This window comes from Chaetodon auriga, chromosome 9 (assembly GCF_051107435.1).
Source record: "Chaetodon auriga isolate fChaAug3 chromosome 9, fChaAug3.hap1, whole genome shotgun sequence".
Taxonomy (NCBI): Eukaryota; Metazoa; Chordata; class Actinopteri; order Chaetodontiformes; family Chaetodontidae; genus Chaetodon; species Chaetodon auriga.
In genome coordinates, this window is record NC_135082.1 from 5,634,459 (window position 1) to 5,661,720 (window position 27,262).

General features: G+C 39.9%; 1 non-coding gene across 1 annotated transcript; it reads right to left on the reverse strand.

Moving 5' to 3' along the window:
* Positions 1-22,550: 22,550 nt before the first annotated feature.
* On the reverse strand, positions 22,551-22,632 carry trnal-aag (transfer RNA leucine (anticodon AAG)). Its single transcript has one exon. It is a non-coding gene; the product is annotated as a tRNA-Leu (tRNA).
* Between the last annotated feature and the right edge of the window lie 4,630 nt (positions 22,633-27,262).

Below are 27,262 nucleotides of genomic sequence, written 5' to 3' on the forward strand. Positions count from 1 at the left end.
TATTCTAATGAGCTGGCAACCTGGACTACATAAACATTCTGGCCATAATTTTGAGGTCGGCAGAAATGTCTACAAGCTGTGAGAATTGGATTTGTACTCTCCATCATCATAGAGATCAGCTTCCATCCAAACCCTGGGTAAAAAATTAATAAATTTAAAAAAAGAAAAAAAAGACTGAATATAAGCGCCACCAAACACTCATGAATAATTACTAGCATTTATTGGAGGAGATAAAGACACTTGAGACACACCAAGTCCCCCCCTCTCTGCCTCATAGACTCCCTGCTGCATAGTGGGCAGATGACTTCATCCACGTCCAAATGCTGATCCGCAAAACATACCAGACTAAAAAATTGACATCAGACATCAGACGGCAGCATTTTTTTTTCAATTCTCCTGTGTCTTATTATGGCAGTGGATAAGCAGAGCACCTGTACTGTGGTTGACAGAGAGGCAAAATCACAGATATAATGGATCATGTGATGATTCTGAAATGACTGAGGGATATATAAACCCTGTTTTTTATTATGGAATCCATCAACATGATATCTTCATTCTGCCATAAAGTAACAAAAATTAAGTTATTATTGTTTTTTATTTTTTTGTCTTTCTCAATTTGCTGTCTTTCTGCTTCATTAAAATAAAAGGTAGGACTTGCCAAATGCACGCATTTGGGATACACAAGTAATAAATATTAATTGAGGAAACATATAATGCAGTAGAAATATTTACCATAATTCCTGCACCGTGATGACACAATGAACGGACGTGTCATGCCAGGATGAAGTTCCACTTTATACAGTGATTTGTTATACCAATTCTTATATGTGACACCACAGTAAGGACTGAAAATAGTGTATTTTTCTCAAAATAAGGAATTAGTCATACCATCCCAAGACAGATGAAATTTGTGCTAATCAATTATTGATCAAATATCAATATTAACATGGAATATTCATAAATAAAACATGTAATATGGAATTGTATCTGGAGGTAGGTAGAATCATGATCAAATAAGTACCCTAATAAACATTCATAAACTGACAATGAAATAAATAAATAAATAAGTGGTTGCAATATTAAGTGTAACGCCCTTTAGTTTAACCATGTTAATTTATGCAGTACATAAGAAATTAAATGACATTTCAAATTAAATCAAATGTTCATTTCAAGAAAAATCACAATTGGTTGTTCTATCACTTGGCAGACACTGGATGTGGGGCCTTGTGCCATGAAGCAAGTTCAGCATGCCGAGGACATGCTTTCATTATCTGGCTTCAATGAGCCAAAAAACTGCAGTCATGCTAAGGTGTCAAACAACGGCCATTATGAACTTGGTCAGACAGCCAAGTTTTTGCCAGTCTTACCATGAATTAGCAATGTTTGCAGCATATGACCAATCGCAAACATGAACAAGTCTACTGACAGCAGAGAGCCATAGTTGACAAATGAGAAGCAAATGATAATATTAGACATACACAAAAGAAACATAACACAGGCTGAAAGCAACCCAGTTGCAGCTGCCAAATGCAGGAAGGACAGCTGGCAAATAAAAATGCAGACTGTGGCAAATTAATTAAACACCAGCAAATTCTCCAGGCAAACATCACACTGTAAAAAGCACTAAAGATGAAAAGACGATGGTTTCTACAACAGGACAATGCTCCTAAACACGCCTCTAAGTCCACAATGGACTACCTCAAGAGGCACAAGGTGAAGGTTTTGCAGTGGCCCTCACAGTCCCCTGTCCTAAACATCATGGAAAACCTGTGGATAGACCTCAAAGAGCAGTGCATGCAAGATGAACCAATAATCTCACAGAACTAGAAGCTTTTTTAAGGCAGAATGAGCAAAAATCCTCCAAACAAGGACTCAAAGACTCTCACCTGGCTAAAAAAAAGTGTTTATAAGCTGTGATAGTTGCCAAAGGGGGTGTTACTAAGTATTAACCATGCAGGGTGCCCAAACTTTTGCTTCAGGCCCTTCTACTTTTTTGTCATCTTGAAACTGTAAAAGATGGAAATAAACAAGTAATCTTGCTTAAAATATTTTATGACTGTTTCTCTGTTCCATGTATTTGATTACTCTCATACTGTATACAAGTACAAGGTTTTAGTGTTTCAGTCAATCTCTGTTGTAAGATGATAACAACATACAAAAGGTAAAGGGCTTTGCCGGTCAGCAGAGCTCTTCACAGGCCACTTGTCAACCTGGAGCTAGCACTGATACTAAAGGTGGGCCTCCTTGCTGTCCTGTCACTGGACCCCCTGTAGATCTTGATGAGGTAAAGTCACTCACATCAGGCCCTCCATCTGAATGTTTCTTCCATTTTCAACTCAGTTTCTGACTGACCAGACCAGTGTGTGATGACTTGAACCACATAGAAATCATGTTGGTCTGACTCGATAGCTTTTCTCTGCATGTCTGCTGAGCGACAGAGCAATCAATCATCTTGAAAGAACTACATCAAGAAATTAACGAAAGGCCTTTGCACGAGAACAAAAAACCACAACAACAAAAACAGGCTATGAAATAAATAAATAAAAAAAAGTCAGCTTAGTTGTCTTTTAAATTTAATATCTATTTATTGAATCTCTTTTTATTACATTCCATCACTTATTTATTTCATGACTAAATTATTGAATTAAAAATGAGCCACCTTCAATACTTGGAATCACTCAGTTGCTAAAATTTGCTGAGCATTCAGTTTGAACACACCTTAATTATGTTGCTACCTTTGCACCTACTGATTTCTGACATTGCTGAAATGCTATCTTTACAACACAACTAACTCATGTCACTTTACTTTCTGCATTAGATCCCTTGCTGCAGTGAAACTTGTCTTCTATGATGAATTCATTTCTGCTGTGCAAGAACTGCTTTATTCAAGACTTGCAGGACCAAACTCACATGCATATATTAATTCTTCTCACCCTTAGTTTCAAACCACCTCATTATATAAGTCTAATTACCAGATCCTAATGCTCTCCCTATTTCCTCCACCAACTTTTCCCCCTCTCCTGCACCTCTGTTATCCCTCCCCTTCTTTCTCTCTCCCCCTCTCTTCCATATGCTAGCTTGCACAACACAACAGTCAAATCAATATGGCCGGGGCGATTAATGCGCTGGCGGCGGCGATGTACTTATAAAGAGCTTTCATGGCCCAGTGAAGGATGAAATCACCCTCCGAGTCCTGAGATCTTAAAAACCTGAGGTGCAACGGGCACAGGCAGACAGAGAGAGGAAGAGAGAGAAGGCGAGGGGAGAGAAAGAGTGAGCAAGATCAGCACAGAGTTCACTGGATCTCTTCCAATAGGTGAAAATGTAGAAGGAAAGAGAAATGTGAAATGTTTGGTGAGGGCACTGGACCTTCTCCAATAACTAGTAAAAGAGGCATGAGTCCACTTTTGACAGGAGGAGCATGTTAGAGAAGCTGAGTGAAAGAGACTGCAGCAGGGACAGAGAGCTGAATGACGTGCTATTAATGCTACTGTAACTCCTCTATTTAACGCCTTGGTGCTGCTGCTAAAGATCTCTGGGGCTGAAGACAAGCTTTTGCCATGTTAACAGTCACAGGTGATTTTCTGCTTAAATTCAGTCGACTGGTCTGAGAGTGAATACAGGTAGACAGTGTTATTAAATATTAGATTCAGGAGGATTCAGGAGGATTTGCCAAGACAAAATAATGCTCGAAATGAATGGTTGAACAGCTTGTGCGTTACTACTGCCTTCTACATTAAACACAGGATCTCAGGTAATGACAGAAATGTTAGCTGCCGCCACGGCATTCTGAATCAGATCAAAAGTGAAGAAATGTACAGCATTGCTCAAGAAGATAAGCACAATCAGCTGATTCAGTCGCCATGTATGACTCACCTTGTATATTCACACATATAAATTCTATAAATATATACTTGGCATTAATGTTTTCCTTCCTGAAGGTGACTTGCAAAAATGAAAGAAAAAAAATCTCAAAGATTGCTTTTTAATGTTTAGTATAGTCTAGTCTCTTCAGTGAATGAGGTTTTCCATTCAAAGTGTGCAAATATATCTGGTGGGAGGGGCCTATGGGTCACATGGTTAAAAAGGTCTTTGACAATTGCAGTTAATTGTTTGAGGTGTGTAACAGGAAACACTTTTAACTAAAAGGATAAAAGTTCAATGTCGACAGCTGCTAAAAAAGAAAATAAAAACTGAAAATAACACAAATTTCTCTTTACTTTCATAATTTCTCATTTAAAAAATGTAAATATCACTTGGAACGCTGCATGAGCAGTAATCATCCTTTATCATCACTCAAGCCATTCGGCTGCTGTCAATGGTGCAACCTCATCGCAACCTCAACTTGTGGACTCACACATGCACTTCTCCACGCTTGCTCACACACGCACACACACACACACCCACACACACACACACACACACTGTGACTGATAGTAATTTCCTTCCCAGCTCATGTGTTCTGATGAAATGTGGTAATCAGCTTGAGCCGAAATGGCTGCCCTCTGCATCGGATGGATGACTGAGGAAGAGAGGGAGAAAAGAATAGAGAGAGAGAGAGAGAGAGAGAGAGAGAGAGAGAGAGAGAGAGAGATGCATGGGTAAGATTACAGAGAGAGAGATGGATAGGTGAAATGTGGATGAGATGGGGGGACTGCTGTGAAGCACTGAAACAATGGTGCCAAAACACACACACACACACACACACACACACACACACACACACACACACACACACACACGCACACAGACACACACACACACACACACACACAGACACACACACACACACACTATTTTACTGCACACAAAATAACACAAACACACACACACACTTCACTCACACTGACACTTTAGTAGGTGACGACTGTGTGCATGTGTGTGTGTTCATGCTTAAAATTAATAACCTAACTTCTTCCCTTTCCATCAATCCCTCCTCTGCCTCTTTCCCTCCATCTTTTTATCTTCCTAATGCCCTCGTTCCTCCTCATGGCAGAGCCAGAGGGTCTGCAGGAGACAGGTAACAGTGCTTTCAGGTAGAGCAGAAAATTCACCGGTTGCCATTCACTTCCTGGGAGAGTGAGGTGAATGTTTGATGGTAAAGGTGGTGCAGCCAGAGCAACATGTACTGCCCTGGTGCAGAGGGCAAACATGAACTTGTTGACCTTGTATCAGATCCGCAGGCAGATTTTAACGGGGGTTGAGCTCACATTAACAGCTTTGACTCTGCTGAACTCACCATTGGGTCCATCATCACAAACTCCCATTGCACGGTGAAGCACTGGTTAAACCCACAGATCCTTTCAGTTTAAATTCTCACGGTTTCCAAAGTTACCAAATGGGATGTAGAAAATGATTCACGTGACATCTGTTCAGAGCATTAATGTACTGTAGCTTACAATGGATTTCAATAGCAGCCAGTTTTCATGGGGCAGTGGCAAAATACCCATAAAAGCTGCTCTATAATCAGCTTCTCCATCTGTATCCATACGCTCAGTTTGGTCCAACGTACAGAAAAAAATGTCAAATGTCCGTCTCGTCCTCATACATGACCCTATCGAGTTTGTTGTCAGGTACATGTTTTGCAGCTTCAGTGCTCTGTCTGTGTCTACACAGGATGGGCCTTCAGCTGAGTCTCATCTTTTTAGTCATAGCGAAGTAACACAACTCCATGGAACTGTTTATAGACCTCACTGTGCAGGACTAGTCAAATCCACAATTTTTCTATTATATAAAAAAAAAAAATTGCCCCAAACTGTTTGGGATTAGCGTAAAGTGGACATGTCTTCTGTCTTGAGGTGACAAAGTAAAGAGGCATCTTTGGAGATGACTGTGATGTTTTTCCTCTCACCAAAATTTTGCCTAACTGATCGGCTTTAAGCCCACCCTCAGTAAAGCCAACAGCCCCATACTATCAGTCAGTGGTACACTGTCTTGTCATTCAATCTCACCTGAATATCCACTTCTTAATCAGTGCCCTCTCCTCGACCCCCTCCTTCCCATTCATCCTTGTGTTTGTGTTATGTCATGTGTCTTTTGTGTCACTATCCCTACTGTTTATTGGAAAGTGGCATTGAGGTCCAGTAAAGCATCATAATAATCCCATTATTTTACATTTCTGACACAAGGGCAATGTAATCGTTTGGCGGTGCTTTCCACAAGTTGTCACCTTTTAGGGCCATTATTGACTTCATTGTCAATAGTTTATCATGAACATTTAAGTATGTTGCTTGTATTAAATGTATTAACGTAGTCATGAAAATCAATTTATCTATTCTTGTTAGCTTAGCCTTCTGTAATTCTATTGCACCCTCAGTTAATGCTCCTAATCTTTTTTAGACAGTGCTCTTTGAGGGACCACCTGACCACCTTGCCCCAGCCACTTCCAAGTTTTTCATAGACAATAATGTCTTTGAGGTGGCTGATAGAGTACCAGGCCACCCATTCCTTCAGGATCTGCCTTGCTGGGTTTAGCATCTCATTTCATTATTTATTTATTTATTTTCTCAGAAATGGCAAGGCTAGGTTATTGTGTAGGTTAGGCTGCATGACATTCGAATAGTCGTTTCTCTTGATTTTTTCATCGTCATACATATCTATCTGCAAATATGACCATGTCATATGACAGTACTACAACAGACCATGCAGCTCACCTACCCCATGGCCCATAATGGCCACCACAAATCAAATGTAGATAATGTTGTACGTTACAGTAGTTGGTGCACAGAGCTGGGTACCTAGTGCTAACCATCAAAGTTGAAGTCAACTTTATGGTCAATTTCACCATTTGTTAAGGACATATGGAGGAATTAAAATACTGTTTTCCTGAACTGAAGTCTATGAACAACATTCTCACCGAAGAATCTTTTGTGTCCAGGTGGTTGAGGGCTGAATGGAGTACAGAGGAGGCTGCATCACCAATGGACAATAACAGCGACGACAATGATAAAGACTTCAGCCGGGTAGCAAAGTGCTGCATCGCCGGCTTCCTGATGATGTTCATAGACAATGGCATGTGACAAAATGCCTCTGTACAGTACTGTACTCTTGTATGCATAAATAATGAATGTTAACTACATTCATTACCACTCACCCTAAAGAAACCACTGATCCTCTTCTGTGAGATACATCTGGCTTACAGGAATATAGTAATGAATATAGTAATAGTATATATATATAGAATATAATCTTGGGGTCTGTGGACCCATATGCATCAAACAAAAAAGACAGACAGCCACTGGTATACCGTAGATGGCGGGCACCACCACATAGATATAACACAGTCACCAGCTCAAAGCGGGAATGCACCCACCGTTTGGACTGGGGATAGTTGGACATTCTGCAGCCCCTTTAATATACATCACATAATGGAATCACGTGTAATGATAATGAAACATATTAGTCTACATGGTTTGGATGAAAACTTGACTTATGTGGCCAGAAAATTAATGATCATGATGTTCACATCATTTGCTAAGGATGTGTAAAAAACAGAGCAAATATTGATGAAGACCATTTCTCCTCTCTACATATTTCACAACATCATCAAGACAGCTGACCAAATTGCTGAATTTCTGGGTTGGATGGGTGGTGCTGCCACAAAGCTACATATTGAAATATCCTGGGTTTGATTTCCATCTACATCCATCTAATCCTTTGGTCTAAGAGGAGGGGAAAAGGGAGTTAATGGCAGTCAATCAGGCATCAATTTGAGTGTGAGATAGCTTATTTAGTTAACAGGAAAGGTCAATGATGAGTTTACCACGTTCAGGCACAAAGTAGTTTAGTTTTGCTAAGTTTGAGTCGATACAGATAGCCAAGTTGCCGGGCAACACCAGTGCAGCAATGACAGATTTGAATACACAGGAATATTATCACCCAGCTGTCCGTCTCTTGAGGCTCACGCCAATGTACAGCTTTGTGGCAAGAATGGTAGAGATGAGTCGTTCCCAGTAAGAGCTCAGTTGCAGTGGAGTCATACAGATGGATTTTGTTGTCTGGTTGCAGTAAACCCTACTCTTCCGACAGGTCCAGGACATGCTCACAGACATCCCCTCACATCCTCTGAATTCTGTAGGGAAAATAAAGAAGAGTAATTGACGTGCTTGTACTATTACTACTACTTGTACTTTTGCTATTGTAGGTAGGTGGGTTGTGGTGGTTCTACATTAAATCACATTGCCTACCCTTGGTTGAGCACACTTTGTCCTGTGATGTGCGAGTTTCTGTTTGCGTCTCTTTATCTTCCACAGCTGTGTTCTCCCCACCCTTGTCTGAACAAACCCTTGAAGGCAACCCAAACTGAACTCGGAAGAAACAATGGTTGCTATGTTCGAAACAGCAGTGGCAGTTAAGGTTCATATAGTAGAACTATGTCTTACCACTGTATCTTGTAAAAAAGTCACAATAGAACAGCAATGTGCTTGTTCAGTGTTTTACCATTTTCTTTCAAAAGTGGTTAGCTGCTTACAAGCAGCCATGGAAGAAAGAGAACTACAGTAACATTCAATGCAAGGCCTCAATTGGACAGTCGTTTTACTTTGTTTGGCTCATAAACTCATGAGTCTCACCTCTGTGGCATGATGCTGCAGTTTTCTGTGTGTTGCCTGTGTCTTGCCCTAGGACTATTAAAATCTGCCAAAAATTATGTTGGATTATTTCTTCTGAATAAATGGCATAGGTTGTTTTGCGCGTCATATCCATAAGAAGGCAAACCAATTCAATGACAAACATACTACTTGAAGATTATTTCATATATTGTCTGAAGTATGTTTTTTTTTTAAAGATCTGCATAGTTACACAAAATAAACAAATAAAATGTCCTACATCTTGTTGCTGAATTATTTACTCCGATCAGCTTGACCTACATTTCATTTTGAATCAATGAAAGTGACATTGTGTGCTGGGTTTCTGATTGTTGCCAGTCCGCATTTCGTGGAAGATTTCAATGGAGACAACAATTTTTGAAGCCTTTTTCAGCATTCAGAGAATGCAGCAGCTGTCAGCTGCCCAACAAGCTGCACTGTAATCCTTCCAGACATTGGCACATTCAATGTACGTCCACTAAAAGTAGACAGACCTTTTGTTAAAGAATAAGATCAGTTTTTTTTAACCAGAAACAGCTGTTCAATTGCTCTCACCGACGCCACCAGACTCCATTCACAGAAATAGTGATTTTATCATGGTAAAACACATTTCATTCAAACTCAACACTATGGGGTGGACATCAGAGAAGCAATGGGAGAAACAGTGCATACAGCTGGAGTATTTTCATCTAACTCAGGAATTATCTCCACCACACATTATGACCACAGAGACTTGAAGATTTTCCCGTTAACATTAAACTGTGTTGCATTTAGTGTAGCCGTTGTAGCGGTGCTGCTTTTTTTTTTTTTTTTTTTTTTTTTTTCTACAATCAAATATCAATTTTCACAATCAAATGTATGGAATCTTTTTTACACTTTGAATATAAATTTCAATTTAGAATATTCATCGACAGCCCTAATTTGCACCCAGTTAAAGACTGACCATTCTCCTATTCCAAGTGATGTCAGAACACCGACATTACAACATTTAAAAAGAAAACAAGAGTAGGTGACCTTGAATTTTTACTCCAGCGATGCTCGGAAGACTTCATGCATGCAGCTGACTGGCATCTTGGTTCCACCACACTAGGGGCGCCTTGGTAACCTTTCTCGCTCCTCCCATTCCAAGGCTATCCCATCACTCTCTCCTTTTCTGCACACACCCCTTCCACTTTCATTCTTGCACTTTCTTCATAATTTTCAGCCTCATCATGGGAATCTTAAAAGATACAGCAACAAAGAAACATTTGTGAGTGAGTGTGTGTGTGTGTGTGTGCGCGTGTGAATTATCCACTGTGACTACTGTTGTGAAATAGTCCCATCTATTCCCTCACCACTCATTATCACTCATTATGCACAATATCAATTCATAAACAACTCATCAATCATGAACACATCATTCATTCTACCTGTGTTCACTTCAAATTCTTCGTCGCTCTACTCTCCAGTCCTGTCTCCTCATCCTCTCTCTTTGACATCTCCTTATTCTGGTTCTTCTGTGGCACTCTCTCCATCTGTACAGTCACTGCATCTGTGCCATTGACTTGCCTCCTCGTGTGACACATTGACCATTGCACCCATGACTTCTTGGGAAACCAACTTGTTACGTGTTATTTGTCTGATAATTCCATGTCATTGCCAAGTAATGGACAGAGTTTTACAATAAATTTTACTGCAAGTAGGGATTAATCTAGCTTGTGAGGCAAAGTCTTACGAATGATCTGATCTATACTAAAGCTAAACTTGATAAACAGGTAGACATAGTTTTCAACATATCTACCTGGTAACTATACTGGTAACTTGCAGGGACATAACACTTCTTGCTGTACAAAAAACCACATCATACAGTATCATTTATAATAAATGCATAATCATACAGTGTGAATTTGTAAATTGTTCTTTTTTTATGTTATTCATAATTTACACAAACATGGGAAGCAGTGTACAAGTAAAAAGCAAATTTAAAGATTCAAGATTAATCAGGGTCTATAGGCAGACACTATGTCAGCCAAACATACCCCAACATATCATGTTTGTTTGTTTTTTTTCTTGACATTAAAGTTTTCGTGCAAAAAGAAGGTTACCTTAATTTTACATTCAGCAGTAGGATGTGTATTTTATATAGTATTCAATGGACTTTAATATTTAAAGTCATTAAGTAATTGATAATCCTATTAAAAATCTTTAATATCATTATATTAATCTACAAATTGCTACCTTTATTGTTAATATGTTTAATAAAAGTATTTATTGAACTTTTAAGGCATTTACACTAAATGAAGAAAAAAAACCTGTAAATTATACAGTGAAATTCTTTAAAATAATAACTTTAGCTGTCAGGCTTGCAATCAAGTTTTGAGAAAACACTTCCTCAAATGTTTCTTCATCAAGGTTTTTGAAGTATGTTTTTGTACTGAGATGGATAATTAAAAATATGGACAGATGGATGGGGCTGAGCCACAGATTCTGGCTTCACTCTGGTGTAAAAGAAATACTGCATCCAGTGTGTAAGAAATAATGGGAGCTACACTTATGAAGCAGGCAACATTGAACAATAGAAAGGTTTGAACATGGTATTTCCTTCAGAAATCTATGTATCATACTGGATGATATAATGGAGTAGATCCTCATTTTCATGTGCATATACCTTTCCACCTGTCCTGAGCTCCATCTTACTGCTTTATATCTTTGTTGTTTTGCAGGCACCATCCACCTACTAATCAAAGATTGTGTTACTGCAGTCATCCCTACAGTGAGCCACTGGGTTCAGATTGCATGATTCTCCCAACCCTGCTTTTGGGGTGCAACCTAGGCTAAGATATGAAGGAAGGGCCAAGATATTAATAGCTATGAATTTTCAAGTAGTCCTGTAACATTCAGAATTGATTTTACGGTCCTCGTCCTTGCATACAAAGCCCTCACTGGACTTGGACCAAGCTACATCGCTAACTCCCTCGTTTATTATTTGCCTTCAAGAACACTGCGATCATCTGCTACAGAGAATGCAGCCTTTGTCCATTACACTCCAAAGCTCTGGAACACACTACCTACAGACAGCTCGCTGAATATTTTCAAAAGAAAGATAAAAACGTATCTCTTCACTTTAGCATTTACATAACTAGCTTTTAGTTCCTGATACGGGTCTGAAACTTTGTGCTTCGCCTCGTGCTTATGCACTGCAGCACTTCTTTTAAAATGTTGTATTTTACTTACTATATCATGCATTCCATGTAATCTATTTTAACCTATATGTTATTATTTTTTTTACTGTGATTTGATTTTTTTTTTATCTTTTTCATGTCCAGTCTGTCTTTTCTGTGTGGGGTGCTCACTTGGTGCATGTGATTCCTTTCTTGTAAAGCACTTTGAGCTGCAATTCCTGTATGAAAGGTGCTATACAGGACAAGAAAAATTACTTTCCATAGTTTGGATACAAGAGCTGAATGTTGGGTAGGTTTACTAGATCACATTAAACAAAAAGTCTGACCCTCACCTAAAATACAGGTGTGTTAGTGCTTACAAGAAGCAAGTTGTGCCAGGAGACCAAGCATATGCATCCACTGTATCCATTTGTGTAGTGACAGCATAAATTAAAAGATATTGGGTGTCTGAGAGCTAACTCATCACAAAAAATAATCAGAATTTGGAATAGAAGTTTGCATCACCTTTGACAAGTATCTGTATCCACTAGCTTTTCATGATCACGTTCATCGAAGTCAATCACTGGGAGCAATGTAGTTGGATTCAAAGACAGGGCTGTATGAACTGAAATGTTTCTGTGTATTGTAATGTGAACTGGAGCAGCTGCCATGTGTTGCTTTGCAGGATTGTTCAGAATGTGTAATGCACATTTTATATAGCAAAGACTTCAGAACAATAGGGCTGATTTTCCAATTGAAATAGCCTTGGCTGTTAACAGCAAGCGAACAGGCATCCCCTGCATTACAGGAGGCAGCCTAGATGAATAGAAAGCCATCGGGCGGTAATGAGAGCCCTGCTGCTGAACCAAGATGCCCATGACAAAGCTGTTTGTCTGGCAAGCACAAGGCTGGTACTGATGTGGGAACAGCCGTCAAGTCTCTGAATGCAGTTGTCATGTTCTCAGTTCATTGAAGGGGTTCAGATGCAGAGTCCAGAATGACAGCATAAATGAAAAGGTCCATTTCAGTGGATCCATGAATCTAATGCCTGCAGTAACTGGTCATGAGAGGGAGTACATTTCTGGTGTGTGGAGGAGGAACTGCAGACATCAGCATAATGCTGTGTTATGAAAGGAGGAGGAAACCATTTTTCCAAATGTATCCCAAGTAGGCGATGTTCTGTGACCTCTTTCCGTCAAACATTTCAGGAGGAGAATGGTTGCTGTTTCCATGCTTTCCCAGACACAACACGCATCCATCAGGTCAATGAGGTCAGCAAGGTCTCTCCTCACCTACGAGGCCTATATTGTAGAAGAATAAAACCAACTTCCAGAGATAGTAATGCTGAACATAAATGCACCACTGTGTAAAATTTAGAATCATGAAGTAATTATGAACATCAGTCATTATTAACATCAGTCAAAATCTGAATTGCCATGAGAATGATCACATTTACAGCTCTCAGATATTGAATAAAGCATCACTCTCCAGGTCTGTCAGCCTTCAGGTACATAAATGCATTACTGGCCAGAGGCAGGCGTCAGAACACCGTGTTCTAGAAGAGACTCAATAACAACAGGTTATTGCCTTTAACTGTGGCTTAAGGGAGATAATATAGCTCAAAGTGTGGCAAAACTACATTTAGTTTCAAAGCCACTTCATGTTGAGGAGCCGAGGTTGCAAAGCCTGTATTGTGTCATGCAAGGCCTACAATAAACTCCAAGGGAAGCAACAGTTGCAATTTTAGGAGTGGGTGTAAATGTTCAAATTAAGTGTGAATTTGCTCTGATACCTGCAGAAGTACCAATCACTCAGTGTCAGAAATGGAATTTAAACTACCCAAAGGAGCAGCAAGGGGTGTGTGTTCCTGTGTGAGTGTTATAAGACAGTCTGTACTATGAATCCCAGTGTCCAGTTCTTCCTCTTGTCTGTGTGTGTGCCAGTAGAGCTGCTCTCCTCTGAGCCAGTTTGAGGAGAGGAGGGGCACTTCCTTTTGTCTGAAACACACCGCTTGTCTCTAACAATCCAAGTCTGTGTTTGACCTCTTAAAATGTCTTTGCTTGCAAATTTAAGTAACTGATTTTAAAGATAGTCACTACATTGATTAATAAGCAATTAATTAAGTCTGAGCTGGTAGCAGTTCACACTGCTCCAGTTTTATGCCTACCCTAAATTCTCACACCTGTGTTTTATAATTCTGTTACAGTTTGTTTTGGTCTTTGGAAACACACATTATTAAAAAAAAAAAAATACAATCAATACACAAACAGCAATGTATTATTTTAAATTAAACTACCCTCTGGTATATAAATTCATTAAGATTAGCTCCACCTTTATTAACAGCCACAAATTCAGATAATTAAGCAAAAATGAGCAGTAATAAATAAAACAGCTATGGACACTTCAGGTAGTGCAATAAGCATTATTAGGGTATGAATATTACACCAGTTGGCACTTTAACAACAGAATGAAACATCACAAAAGCAGACAAAACAGGGGTACCCCACAACGTATTCCCCCAGGTTTTACCTTAGTGTGGGTTTTAGCTGAAGCTAACCTGGAAAAAAGACACCCTGTAGTGGTGCCGTGGGGGTTAAGAAACACACACCACAGTCTTCAGATCCTGTTCACGATACCAATTTCAGAAAGAAATCTTGAGCCGGTCAACTTGAGACTGAAGAAGGTTCAGGAGACCTGGATGTCTTACACACGTGTGTTTGTTAATGTTTGATGTTGGGGAATGGAGATAAGCTGTGCAGGAGATTTATTGCATATTTCCACCCCAACTCTGACAGTCAACCTTTTACGTTAACCCTTTACCTGTGAGGTTGTTTTTTTTTGCCCAAATGAGGTTTTTCTTTAGTCACCCCTTTACGTCTGAAGACTCTGTTGGGTATTAGATTCTACACATAAAGAACTTTGCTTACTTAAGTTAACCTATGTCACGCTGTATTTATTCAGGTCACATTGAAAGAGGAAACCGTCTGTCTGTTAAATCTGAGGAGAAGTTCAGCGTAATCTCTTGGAATTGCTATCCTAGGAGACATTGACTGCTGAGCTCTATTGCGACAGCTGCACTGCGTCAGCGATGCCAGGGATTGATAAATTTTAGGACTAAAGAAGGAAAAATGATTCATACACTGCATGGCTGTATTTGGTTGATGTTGTATTTGAGTATGATCATAGTCAAGAGCTTACAGCAAAGTGCATCTTGTGTTTTGGCTGGTTTTGAAAGGTTGTTGTGTGGATTTCCCAACTGAGACATGTGCGCGACTTTCGGAGGCTTTGGAACTTTGTGAGTTGCCTCAGCAGCATAAATTGAAAACCTGTACAAATAAAAGCATCTCAAGGATTGGAGAACATTGTCATGTTAACATTGCTCCAAAGAGACACCGTTCCATTATTCTTGTGGCAGTATCTGATGAGAACTACAGATAAAAAGACCTCATGACCTCATGTGTAATGGTCAAAACCAGCAACAACAGCAAGATTTTCTGAATGAAACCCCAGGTGTAGATCTACAGGACCCAACATTTGAACAGAAAAGGTTTGATGAATAAGGGAAAACCAAGGGTGGGTTTTATTGTAAATCAGTCACAGGAAATACAGTGTACGTATGCTTTAGACAAATTGTAAATTAAGGACAAAACAGAGGTACACAACACATGTCTAACAAGCTTAAGAAGCACTTCTTACACTTTGTCTTGTTTAAGATATATCAGAAATACAGAAGTAGTTACATGGACCAAACTGAGAAACTCCAAAGAGACACCGGGGCAATAGCAGAAAAAACAAAAAAAAAAGATGGCAATGAATGGCAACAGTGGATAAAGGCTTAGTCAAATGGATATAACATCTGAAACCAACAGATCTAAGTGACTTTTCCACAGCAAATTTGACCACTTATAGTTAATTTTTTTGACCATCATGGACAGAAGTTCAGACAGATTTCAACGGCATGGAAACATATTCAAAGGTAAATTGAAGGAACTATCAGTGCCAACATAAACAAGAGAGTTGTCCACCAAGTAAGTTTTAATGTAACCTAACAAGTTTTGTTCATGGCCATGTGGTATAATACGTCACTGTGTACACTTACAGTGTATGGCTGCTAATCTTTGCTAACACAATGACAGCCTTTCTGGTGATGGTAGCCAATCAGCAAAACAAATACAGTATCTTCATTCTGACTTTTTGTGGCACAAAATATTTTCCATTATTCCATGACCTCATACCTAAATGACTGTATAGGTTGATTGCCAATGACTCCCAAAATGATATAAATGGGTGTTCCCAAAATAACATATCTGACCTTTGGAGAGTACCTGCCATAGGTGTACTGGACCTTTATTGTCACATGGTTGACTTATGAGCCTGTCACAGTTTGCTTGGGTTTGTGCACCAAAACTGCTTGGTTAGGTTTCAGCACCATAGCTGCTCCATTATGTTTGAGAGAAGATTACAGTTTGGGTTAAAATATTACTGTTACCTTCATTACATAAGTGCCTTAAAGTAGGTCAACTTTCAGTTTCCATGGCATATGGGTAGAAAGTTTTTTAGTTTTTTTTTTGGTCCCATCCATCCACCCCACCTGTCATGTCCAGGAAATGATGTCAAGTTATGTTTAGTTTTTGTCTTGTGTCTATGTTGTCTCGTGGCTTTTATTTTGACATCCCTCTCTCCTCTCGTTTCAGGTAACTTGCCCTTCCCTCGTGTGTCTCTGATTGTCTGCCCCGCCCTGATTATCTCCACCTGTTTCCCATTACCTTGTGTGTGCATGTGTATATATAGTCTTTGTCTCCCCTTGTCCTGTGCCAGTTCGTCTTGTCTGTCATGTCAGAGAACCACGCCAGCCCCATGCCAAGCTTCTTGTTATTTCACGTCTCGTATTATTTTGATACTTTGTCTAGCCTTTGGTTATTTTGATACTTTGCCTTTTCCATAGCCTGAGTCGCTTTCCTCATTTGACTGTTTTTTGTTCCCGTTATTTCCTCATTGTGAGTGATTCCTTATTTAGTGCATTTTGTGATTTTCCTCGTGAGAGTGATTTTCTGTTGATACTTTGTCATTAATAAATTGCTTGTGTTAACTTTGTCTCTTGAGTCGTGTATTTGGGTTCACGTCCAAGCCCAGTTGTGACACCACCCCCCAGACTTTCTTGCTGCTCCTGTTGTAACTACCATGGCCACTACAGGTCGCAGCCTAACAATGAATGTAACATGAGTCATAATAACCTACATACACAGACGACCAAATTGGCCATTTCTCTGGTGAGGACAGGCTTCATTATTCACTTGTTGTGCATTTAAACAGTATATATGTACACATTAGGCAGGCAAAGCGTTCTTTACAACACCAATGTTAGCAAACAAATGTTGTGTTTGGATCTCAATATGCAGCAGCCTGTTCACAGTTGAAAATCTCATTGCAAGGAAATAAAAAGGATAAATTAGCCATTCAACAGTGGTATAAAAACAAACAAACACACCAAACAGTTCTACATCATCATGGCTCTGTACAAAATCTTGGTTGTTTCTTTTAGCAGACCTTCAAGCTCCGTCTTTACTGGTATCATTTACAATAAGATAATTGGCCAACATCTGCTTTGCTCTATAATGTTTCCAATGTGTGACAACCCTGCTGAGGAAGGTAGAGAGGGAGACAAACAGTGACACATAATGTGTGTATGTGTGTGTGTGTGTGTGTGTGTGTGTGTGTGTGTGTGTGTATCTGAGAAGATGAGAGAGAGAGATGGATTGGTGAGATTAGCACCAAACAGGGGACACTGCTGTGATGCTGTTGCACAATAGCAGCCCATGTATTACACACACAAAAATCCACACTGATGCGCGCACACACACACACACACACACACACACACACACACACACACACACACATCAATCACTCTGGCATGCATAGCGTGATTGTTTATGTGCATAATGTCCACAAACACCTTGAGGTTGAATGTGAGCATTGTGTGCGTGTGTGTGTATGTGTGTGTGTGTGTGTGTGTGTGTGTGTGTCTTGACACGGCCAAACAGTCACCTTTTTCACCTTCTTGTCATCGAACCATTCATGTATCAGTCAATCGCTTCATCTCCCTCCTGTCCTCCAACTCCTTACCTCTCTCTCCTTGTCTTCAGAAAAAGGGGGGTTATCTTTAAAATTTCAACCTATTGGAGCGCAACAGGGATATTAACCAATCAGAGGTGGCCCAGGAGGACTTAGGGGAGAAGAGATGTGACATTAACAAAGGTCAGGTCGATCAAAGTGTTGTGTTTGGTTTCGGGAGCAAGGTAGAACATCTGAGGTCATTGAGCATGTATGAGTTCCATGTTTTGTCCATTTGTAACTGTGTGATACATTTATGTAAATTTGTGTGTCTAGATTTGTGTGCATTCATGTGTATCCATGTGTGAGCTCAGTATTAAACCTTGGTTACATTTGCAGATGGGATATTAAACTCAAACATTTAAGTGTTTACTTAATTTCTCCAATGTATTGGATGTGTGTGTATGTGTTGTGGAAATATTTGATTTTGTTGTTTATGTTCACTAGTGTGTCATCTGTGTATGTGTGTGCAAAATTGCTTGTTTCCAGGTGTTGCCTGCTGCCTGTATAAGCTACAGAGAAAACTACCTATCACTGCTGCTTTTTCAGAAAGTGCTCTGTAGCTTTGTATAACCCCAGACAGCGGTGACTCTCACTTTGGCTTTAGCTTTGTGATGAATTTGATGTAATGGAAGTGGAACAACCATTTCCCCTGCTTTTTATATTTATGTATAAGTATGTGAAAAATGTATTTTGATTCATTGTATGAATTTTATTGATTTTCTGCAAGACTATGGCTGCTCAGTTGATGCATTTTTAAATTAACTGTTAAACTTTGTTTTACTTGGTCATGTTGGAAACAGCTCTGACTAGAGTTTTCACATGTTTATTACTGTGGCAGCAACCACCTGGCCGTGGTTCCTGATTCTCTGGTCCACTCTCTCTCTGGAGCAGCAGGTCTGTCCGTTGTGCTAAACCACTAGTATCCAGTCTACTCTTGTCCAGCCCAGCCTCTCCCCTGAGCGCCCTTCAGCACAGAGACAGCTGTTCACAGATCCAGGCAGAGTAGAAAGCTCTGCCCGGTGTCTCTATCATTGTGCCTGTGGCACTCTGCACGGGTGGGCTGGCTGACTGGCCATGCTCATCCGGTGACTAGCTGGCTTGCTTTGGTACTGGAGTCGACATCTCATCTTTGCATCCATCAGCCTTTGGAGCCACCTTGTTCCTTTGCTTAATCCACCATCACCACCATTGGCCTCATCCACTGTCCATCTTGTCAAATTCAGCTACTTGTGTTGTGCCAGGGGTCAACAGGTCCCACTCCCCAGCTGTCCCATAGGCACAATGCTCCCCAGGCCCTGCAGCGATTAATGAAAAGAGTGCACAGGTGTAGACTACGCAGGGGGCAGGCAGTGAGCACAGGCAGATCAAACGCAAACATACATGCAAAGCAAAATACAAATCGTCGCTAACATGCGCCTCAATTGCACCAAAGTACAAACAAAATCAATTCAAAATGCACGCAAATAATACAAACAAATCAACTTGGAATTGACTTAAATGCATACACAATGTTTGTCTTAACAAAGGTCTGCTGTGTGACACTGATTGTGTGGATACAAACTGTTATTAATAGTAGTAAAGGTTGCAATAACTACCATAGCAACAACAATATTTATAGCTTCATTATCTTCCATGCTTACTATACTATAGCTTTGCTATATAATAAGGAGAAAGCAGGAATAAGCAGGAATTATGTATGTAGTTTGTTGTCATAGAAATGGATATGTTGACATCAAGCCAAGTATGTAACAGTCTGGATTGTGGTCATGTTGTTTCCTGTTTTATTTTGTAATGTTAACCTCTTGTGTCGTTTCAGTTTCCTGTGTTTTCCCGCCTTTCATCATCCACACCTGCAACCACTCACTCACCTGTCCCTGATTATTACCTTCTCTGTGTGTATATATACACCAACCAGCTCCTCATGGCTTTGCCAGGTTGTCTTTGTTTCCATGACAGAGCTGTTAGCACTTGCTGTACGCATCCTAGTGGTTTTGAACCTTGCTTGTTCGTTTTCTTATTCCTAGTGTTGGCTTTTTTCCTGTCTGTTGTTTTGTTAGCCTTCTTGGATTCCTTGTTTCTTTGTTTGCCTTTTGTTCGATACTTATAAAGACAGTGATTTTTGTTGGAACCTCACTCCGTCTCCTGAGTTTTTCTCTGCACCTGAGTCCCAGTTCCTCCAGAGTTTGTTACAAAGTAGTCATGATATCACCAGCTCAATGGGATATGATATTGTAAAAAGATTGAATTCTAAAAATGTTGTCATTGGACAAATAACATTTCAAAATTGTCTAATATTAAGGTTCTTGTCTGACAGTAGTGTTAGATTTTACCCATCGTACTTTAGGACTGCCTGTTCAAGTTTTTTTCTTTCATTCTTGACCTTGGAAAAGTAAAGATTATGACTGGACGTGCATTTCAGCACTGTAAACTCCTTTCAGAGATGATGACCGTATAATACAGTTAAGAGACTGTAGACTGTAGTTGTTGAGTGAATTCTTTCCTGGGAATAAACAGGTATAGTTGGGACGCAGTTTGCAGCTGATGGAATTTTTGACACGCAATAAGAAGTCACACTAGCATAGGTTAAATATTCAAAGCAAAAATGAAAAAACTAAAAATAAATTACTGTGCAGCTTACTTATAATGGAGGTCCATGTTATTGGTTGACAGCCTAAAAGGAATCACAGATACTCTGATTATGGATATAAAAATCCTTTATGAAATCATGAATAAGCTAATGTGTCCAACTGGTGTCTGTCCATCACCAGTCTTCTTCTGCCAATTCAAGAATTTCTCTTTGAAGAACACAAGATGATTATGTAGCAGCCATGTATACACAAACACATAGACATACCCGTGTATGGATAAATGCATTGCCTTTTCTGAACTGGACATAACTTGGCCTAAGTTGTTTTCTTTCTTTAAAAAGGCAGGTGCTTCTGCAAGTTGTAGCACTATATTTTAATGAGGCTGGGCCTGAAATTTGTCATTCGGGTGCTGAATTGGGAAGGTTTCGAATGACTGACAAACAACAAAACTTTATTTGTTTTTCAGGTCATGTTCATGTCATAAGTGTCATATTCAGTAAAATAACATAATAGTAAAGCTACTGCACTGTCAGTCCTGTAACCTCACTTGAGGGAAATAACTCCAATCATTGTTGGCAGGTCCTGCATTTTAAGTCTAGTGTTCATGACCCGCTGTTTAGGACAAAGTTTTGAGAAACGAAAATTGTAAGCCATGGGCCATATCCAACACCAGGAAATAATAATATGCTGTAAATCTAAACACACTGCGGAGGATCGATGGTGTCTGCCTGAGGTTGAAGATGATGACCCACTTTATGATTTAAGTGGACAAGAAGGGTGTACTTGCAAAAGTCGCTCTGAACACATCTTAAAAACTCTGTAGAGCTCAAAGCAATGATTTATTCAGATGCAAGAAAGTCTTGCTCAGACACTCAAACCATAGTGTTTATGAAAACTTCAGGTCATTGGCCTCCTCCACTGAAGCAACGGGGGATTGTGTTTCCTATGAAACTGTCTCTTTGAAAATACTAGAAAGTACTTGTACCATAAATATCGTACATTTTCACAGATGTTTAAAGATTCCAACGCATGTAAATTAAGGTAGGTTACAAGGTTGTCAAATGTTAGTGGTATGATTTGAATCCACACTCTGACAGAGTGGAGACTAAATCCAGCACGTTCAGCTACTCTGACAAGACAAAAGTCATTGGAAGGGATTACTAAATGACATGAATTTCCTGCAATGGGAAGCATCAATGAGGAGAAAAATCTAGCTTTCGACCTTTGTGGCAATGGATTTCTAAAGCAACATGATAACGTGGATAAAAAATCACAATCCACTGTGCCAATATGCTTTCAGTTACAGAGCTTGCCGTTTTCTCGTATGGCCGTGTTTTACGAGTCATTGACTGAGTTGTTAACAAGTTGTGCTTGGAGTATTTAAGTCATTAAGCGGCATCTTCCATTTTGCAAATCCTACGCCTTTGGTGGACATTGCAGTGACCTTGTGTCCCCAGACTTTTCCAAATTCATGGCAAGAATCTTAACTGTAGGTCCAGAAAAGAGCAGCCAAACCAAAAGGTTCCACTGAAAACATACAACTGCCACAGGGTGGTATTTCAACAATACTTGAGTAAGGTGCTTGGGAAATTTTTACTGCTCTCTCCAGCAGTGAAGTGGCAAGACTTTCTTCTTTTGATATGTGTGTTAATGGATGTTTTATCATTGCAACATTGCACGTGCAAGACACCCTGCTGTTCCAAGTTAGTCAAATTTAGCAGAGGATGGTTTCAATCCATCGACCTCTGGGTTATGGGCCCAGCACGCTTCCTCTGCGCCCCTCTGCTCTCACCTTCAAAGCTTGGTTGTTGAAGATCTTTGGAGATAGGTGAACAAAATTTGCCATTTTGATTTTCAGACATTTGACCACCTCAACTTCCTGCATTTTCTCTGTGTCTTTTGTTAACCGTGAGCAAGAAAGCAACTTGTCAACCATTATGGTAAGACAAACCCATGGACACGCTGTCATCCAATGCCTGTGAAGACTTAATGACCTTTACCTTACAAAGAATCAAGCACTTGCTCCTAGCTGCCAGTGTTTTTCTGTCAAACTTTGGGCACTTCAGGTTGTTATATAAAGCATCAGATAATGCTGATAGACTATTAAGAGGTGTCTCAAATGGCAGTGGTGGGATTTGAACCCACGCCTCCTGAGAGACTGGAGCCTTAATCCAGCGCCTTAGACCACTCGGCCACACTACCTACAAGAAAATGCTACAAATTCTGCAATCAGTCAGCAAGTGAAGAAGGTGTATTGGTAGGCTTACTCAAGATGACAAGAGACATCATTGTAATGTATAACTAAACTAGGAGAGAAAAATGTAACATTCAACACTTGTGGCAAAGAATTCTCAGTTTACTGATTCAGTTTCTTATTCTGCAATCAATCAGTTTATAGTATTTGTACAGATATAGGAATACACATTAAGTCATGCTGACACCAAAATGGAGAATACACAAGTTATGATTAAGGTTATTTTATTGTCTCCTCTAGAAGAAATTTCTCCTGGACTAAGGGAAGTGCTGCATCAACCGGGCATTACAATAAAAAACACATTAATAAGAACACATGTGCAAACCTTCCTGAGAAAGGCCTGAGATAAAACAACCAAGCAAATAAGCCAAAAAGCCATTATATTCATCTGAATACTTACCTTTTCATAAGGACTTGAACATTTCAATCCTGAAAATGCTGGTGCACTTGCATTTGACAACACAAAAATGAAGGTTTCTGCTTCTTCCAGTTATCTAGAAACATCAAAATGTGCATTTGTGGGTTTGTTTGTTTGTTTGTTTGTTTGTTTGTTTTTTCCCCATCTCTGGGTTATGAGATCTTTGAGAATTTGTTACATCCAACTTGCAGGCCACAACAAAGAAGGGAGATGCATGCCAAACTTAGCTAGAGCAAACTGAGATTCATTAAATTTACTGCACTAATTGAAATGAGGTGTGGATATCAGGATCAGTAGTGTATGAAAGTGCATGAACACAGTGGTTAAAGTGAAGTGCATGATGTCAGTGCAAAACAAAAGAAGGCAACTCTTGAGCCTGGTGAGGGGACTGACACACTGTCCTCTGGGCAGGCAGGCTTAAGTCATCTGGGAACATTGTTCAGCATAATGGCATCTCTGCTCCAACCAGCAAAGGCCCTGCAAGACACATTACACACTCACACACATTCCACAGGACTAAGGCAGTGGGCTCTGCGGTCATCACAGAGACTGTGATTATAGTCAGCCAGCCTTGGGGTTGCACCATTTATCCATGGTTTACAAACCAATTACTTCTCTGTAAAGATACCTAGAGTACAAGTGAAGTGGAGCTGCAAAAAAGAGAGCCATGTTAGCAACTTCTAGTCTTAGGTAAAGCTACTGGGAAGCAATCGGCCAAAGTCAAAATTTCTGTTTCTGAAAGCTTACCTTGTCATAAGAACCTAAGTGATCTCATTCTGAAAGGAGAACCAAATTGGCAATAATAGACAGGGCAGAAGTCTTGAGATCAGTGGAAGAAAAAGCAATGACAGCAGCACATATCAGGGCATTAAATACACAAGGAAGAAAGTGATAGGCTGAGGATGAAAAGCCATCCAGACAGGAAAAGTGCACAATTCGCATTAGGCAGGTACATCCTGCTGCGTCTTTTAATATATATAGTACCATCCAAAACTTGAAGTTTATTGACTGATTGCCTGTACTTAGTCTGACGCAGTGCAGTTGTAACCAATGCAGCACCTCTGCTTCCCTGTGGGATTCAGGTTATACCTTGAAAACAAAGGTAAAAAAAAAAAAAAAGGCCATATGAGCTGAAACACAACTTTTTTTAGTTTATTCTCTTAGTTATGTAAAATGTCAAAAGCTCGGCAATAATTCAACATCTCCTGCACACAGCAGTTCCTTAGTACAAGAGCAAGAGTGTCACACATACATATTTTTGTTGTTTGTCCTCTTGCCGGTCACAGAGACTCTTTGCTTACATCTGGGTATTTTTGCTCCAGCTCCCCTTTCATGTTTTCTTTCTGTCTTCTCTCTCTTTGTCCTTTCATGCCCCTTAAGATTCAGCTATCTGTTTATGTACTCTGTCTTTGCTTCGCCTTCATACTCCCTCTATTCATCTCCGACTCGGCTTCACCTCGACATGGACCTCCATATTTCTCTGCCTCCTACCTCCTTTCACTCACTCCAGTATATATATTGCCCACAGTCAGACAGTTCATGGAAATGAGCTGTCAGCATCTCTCAGACATTCCCAGTGGTGTGGAAGGAGAGCTGCTTCTCTTTCGCTCCCTGTCTCTGCTTTTGTCTTTTGGTTTGGTGGAAGGAAGGCTACCTTTCTTTATTTCTTTCCGCTTGGTGCTGCTGGGAAACCTGATGGTGCAAATAAGCAAAGAGACAAAGATCCACAAATGCATATGTAGAAAGTCAGAGACATACACATGTGTTTGCTCCTGCATCTTATGAATAAAGCACAATATTATGGCGCTCTTGAGGCAGTCCCAAACCCCAAACTACCTGATTGTCCTGCTTTGTTCACCTGCGTCTGTATGAGGAAGAACTGGAATGCATAAATTTCTCATAAATATACAGGCTGGCAGATAAATAGGAGAAGACAGATAAGACATTCATCATACTTTCTGAGGATGTTTGCCTGCATGTTTGCAACAAATTGAAAAGTTTGACTGCAATGCATAAAATATTTCTGGGTTTTGATCTGCTGGTGTCTGTGCATTTTAGAATGAGACTGATTTAGTATGGTTCCAGTGGTAGACATGCTGAGTAATTTGTCAAGACCAGGTGAAAGACCAATGCAAAACTTTATTGTGGTCTATTATTCACCAGGAGAAGTTGATCACCACTTAATTGCTGTTGCTAACACTAATATAAGAAGTCCTAAAATTGCTTTCTTCCCCCTCTACATACAAAAAGGAGCAATGAGGCCTGGTCCAAACCGCATATAAAACAGCCATAGTTCAAAGCAAAATACATTCATTTCATTCAGTCAGCCTCTCACAGGGACAAATGTTGCACAAAGTTCACCAAAGATCTCAGACACATGAACTGGCAGAGCTGACCAATGGCAAACTGTCTTGACAGTTCTGAACTTTAAGCTACTTAGGTAGGCTGGAGAGCTATGATCACTATCATTAGCAAGTAAATTCTACTTTAAAAAGCTTCTAGCAATGCAGAATTTGCCACTTTGTGCTGTGGCCAGAACTTTACATTAGATTTAACATGTAATTTGTTTGAAGTTGTGACCTGCAGGGGACACTGAGGGAAGCATTTAGGTCCAGCAGCTAAACAGAAATGTTATCATTGAAATATCAGCAACTACTGCTCCATGCTTCTAGCTCTTCCTTTTTTCCTTTCTTTTTTTATTTTATATATATATATTTTTAGGCTCAACAACTGAACAGTTGCAAACTGTTTCATCACATCAGGGGTACGTTTTCACATATGGAATACTTTTCTTCCCTGGTGTCACCTTTGATGTTTGATTGACAGGTTCATTACATCTAGTGTTGAGAGGTTTGGAGACAAATGTGTCGATTTGGGTGGATTTTTCACCATCAAATTTTGAAGTGCCTTATTTCACATAAGGAATAAATTATACCTGCTGTGCAGCACTGAGTCGGGGCAGGGCAGTTTGAGGAGGATGAGGAAGAAGAGGGAGGTAGACAAATGAGAAATACTGGAGAATCCAACAGCAGGAATGTCCAGAGTGAAATGATCATTAAGCCTTGGAGTCATGTGTCAAATTCACACAGCACAATGCCTGAGTACGTATAAGATGTTCATTCTGCATCATTTGAGTCTTGACCTGAAGAAGCTTTGACACAAATGACAGGTAGTGAATATGTTTAGCTAACCAGAGAAAAGGTGTGCACTTTAAATTATGGGTGAATGGTTCAAGTGATCAGAGACAGCGACCACAAAGACAAAGAAAATAAAGATGAAGGAAGAGTAACATAGTAGACAAAGTCCCTGCTTGGAATAATAATAATAATGATAATGATAATAATAATAACACTGGCAAACACAAGAGGGTCCAGCAGATCCGCCTGGCCACTAAAAAGATACTTACAGTACATTCATTGTGCTGGAGCTATTTTTATTACATAGAGGGATGCTGAAGCACAGCCGCGACTCTTCCGCTTAGTTGGTCTCTTTTCCCTCTTCAATTCTGCGTGAGCGAAAACAATTTCTGAGCTCTGCTTGTTGCAAGCAGACTCAGTTGAGCCAAAACTGTAGTGATCAGGATATTTGATCAGCAGAAAACTGGATGGATAGGATGAACATCATGCAGCGTCTGGCTGTTCTACCAGCTTCACTGCTGCAGGTCATTCTTCACCAGCATGTGCCCACAGCAGCTTTTCTCAACCCTGGCATTTAAGAATAAGGGAAATTTTGTGGCCTGGCTCGTCCCATCACCCTGACCACTGTCCACATACCCCTTACATTTAGACAAGAGTACACACAGTGAATCCTAAAATCACCACTAGAAAACCTCTTGCTTTAAAATATCAGAGCAATGAGGATTGAGTTAACTCATTCCTACATGAAGTGACAACAGTTAGGTGGTCAGAATCAGATGGTGAAAGTGAAATGCTGTGAACATCCCTGCATTATAGAAATGCAAATACAAAGGCACGTATACATCCAGCATTTACTTCATTTTTATATTACTTGGATTTGACCCACGTTGCTGTTCATAAAGTGCGGGCAAGCATCCTGTCATTTGGACAGATAATTGCAAAAAGACTTTTTGGCAGCTAGGCTACTCCATCCCTCTCACGTTCATCCATCTTCTTCTTATGTAACTGGAAGGTTAGCTGGAG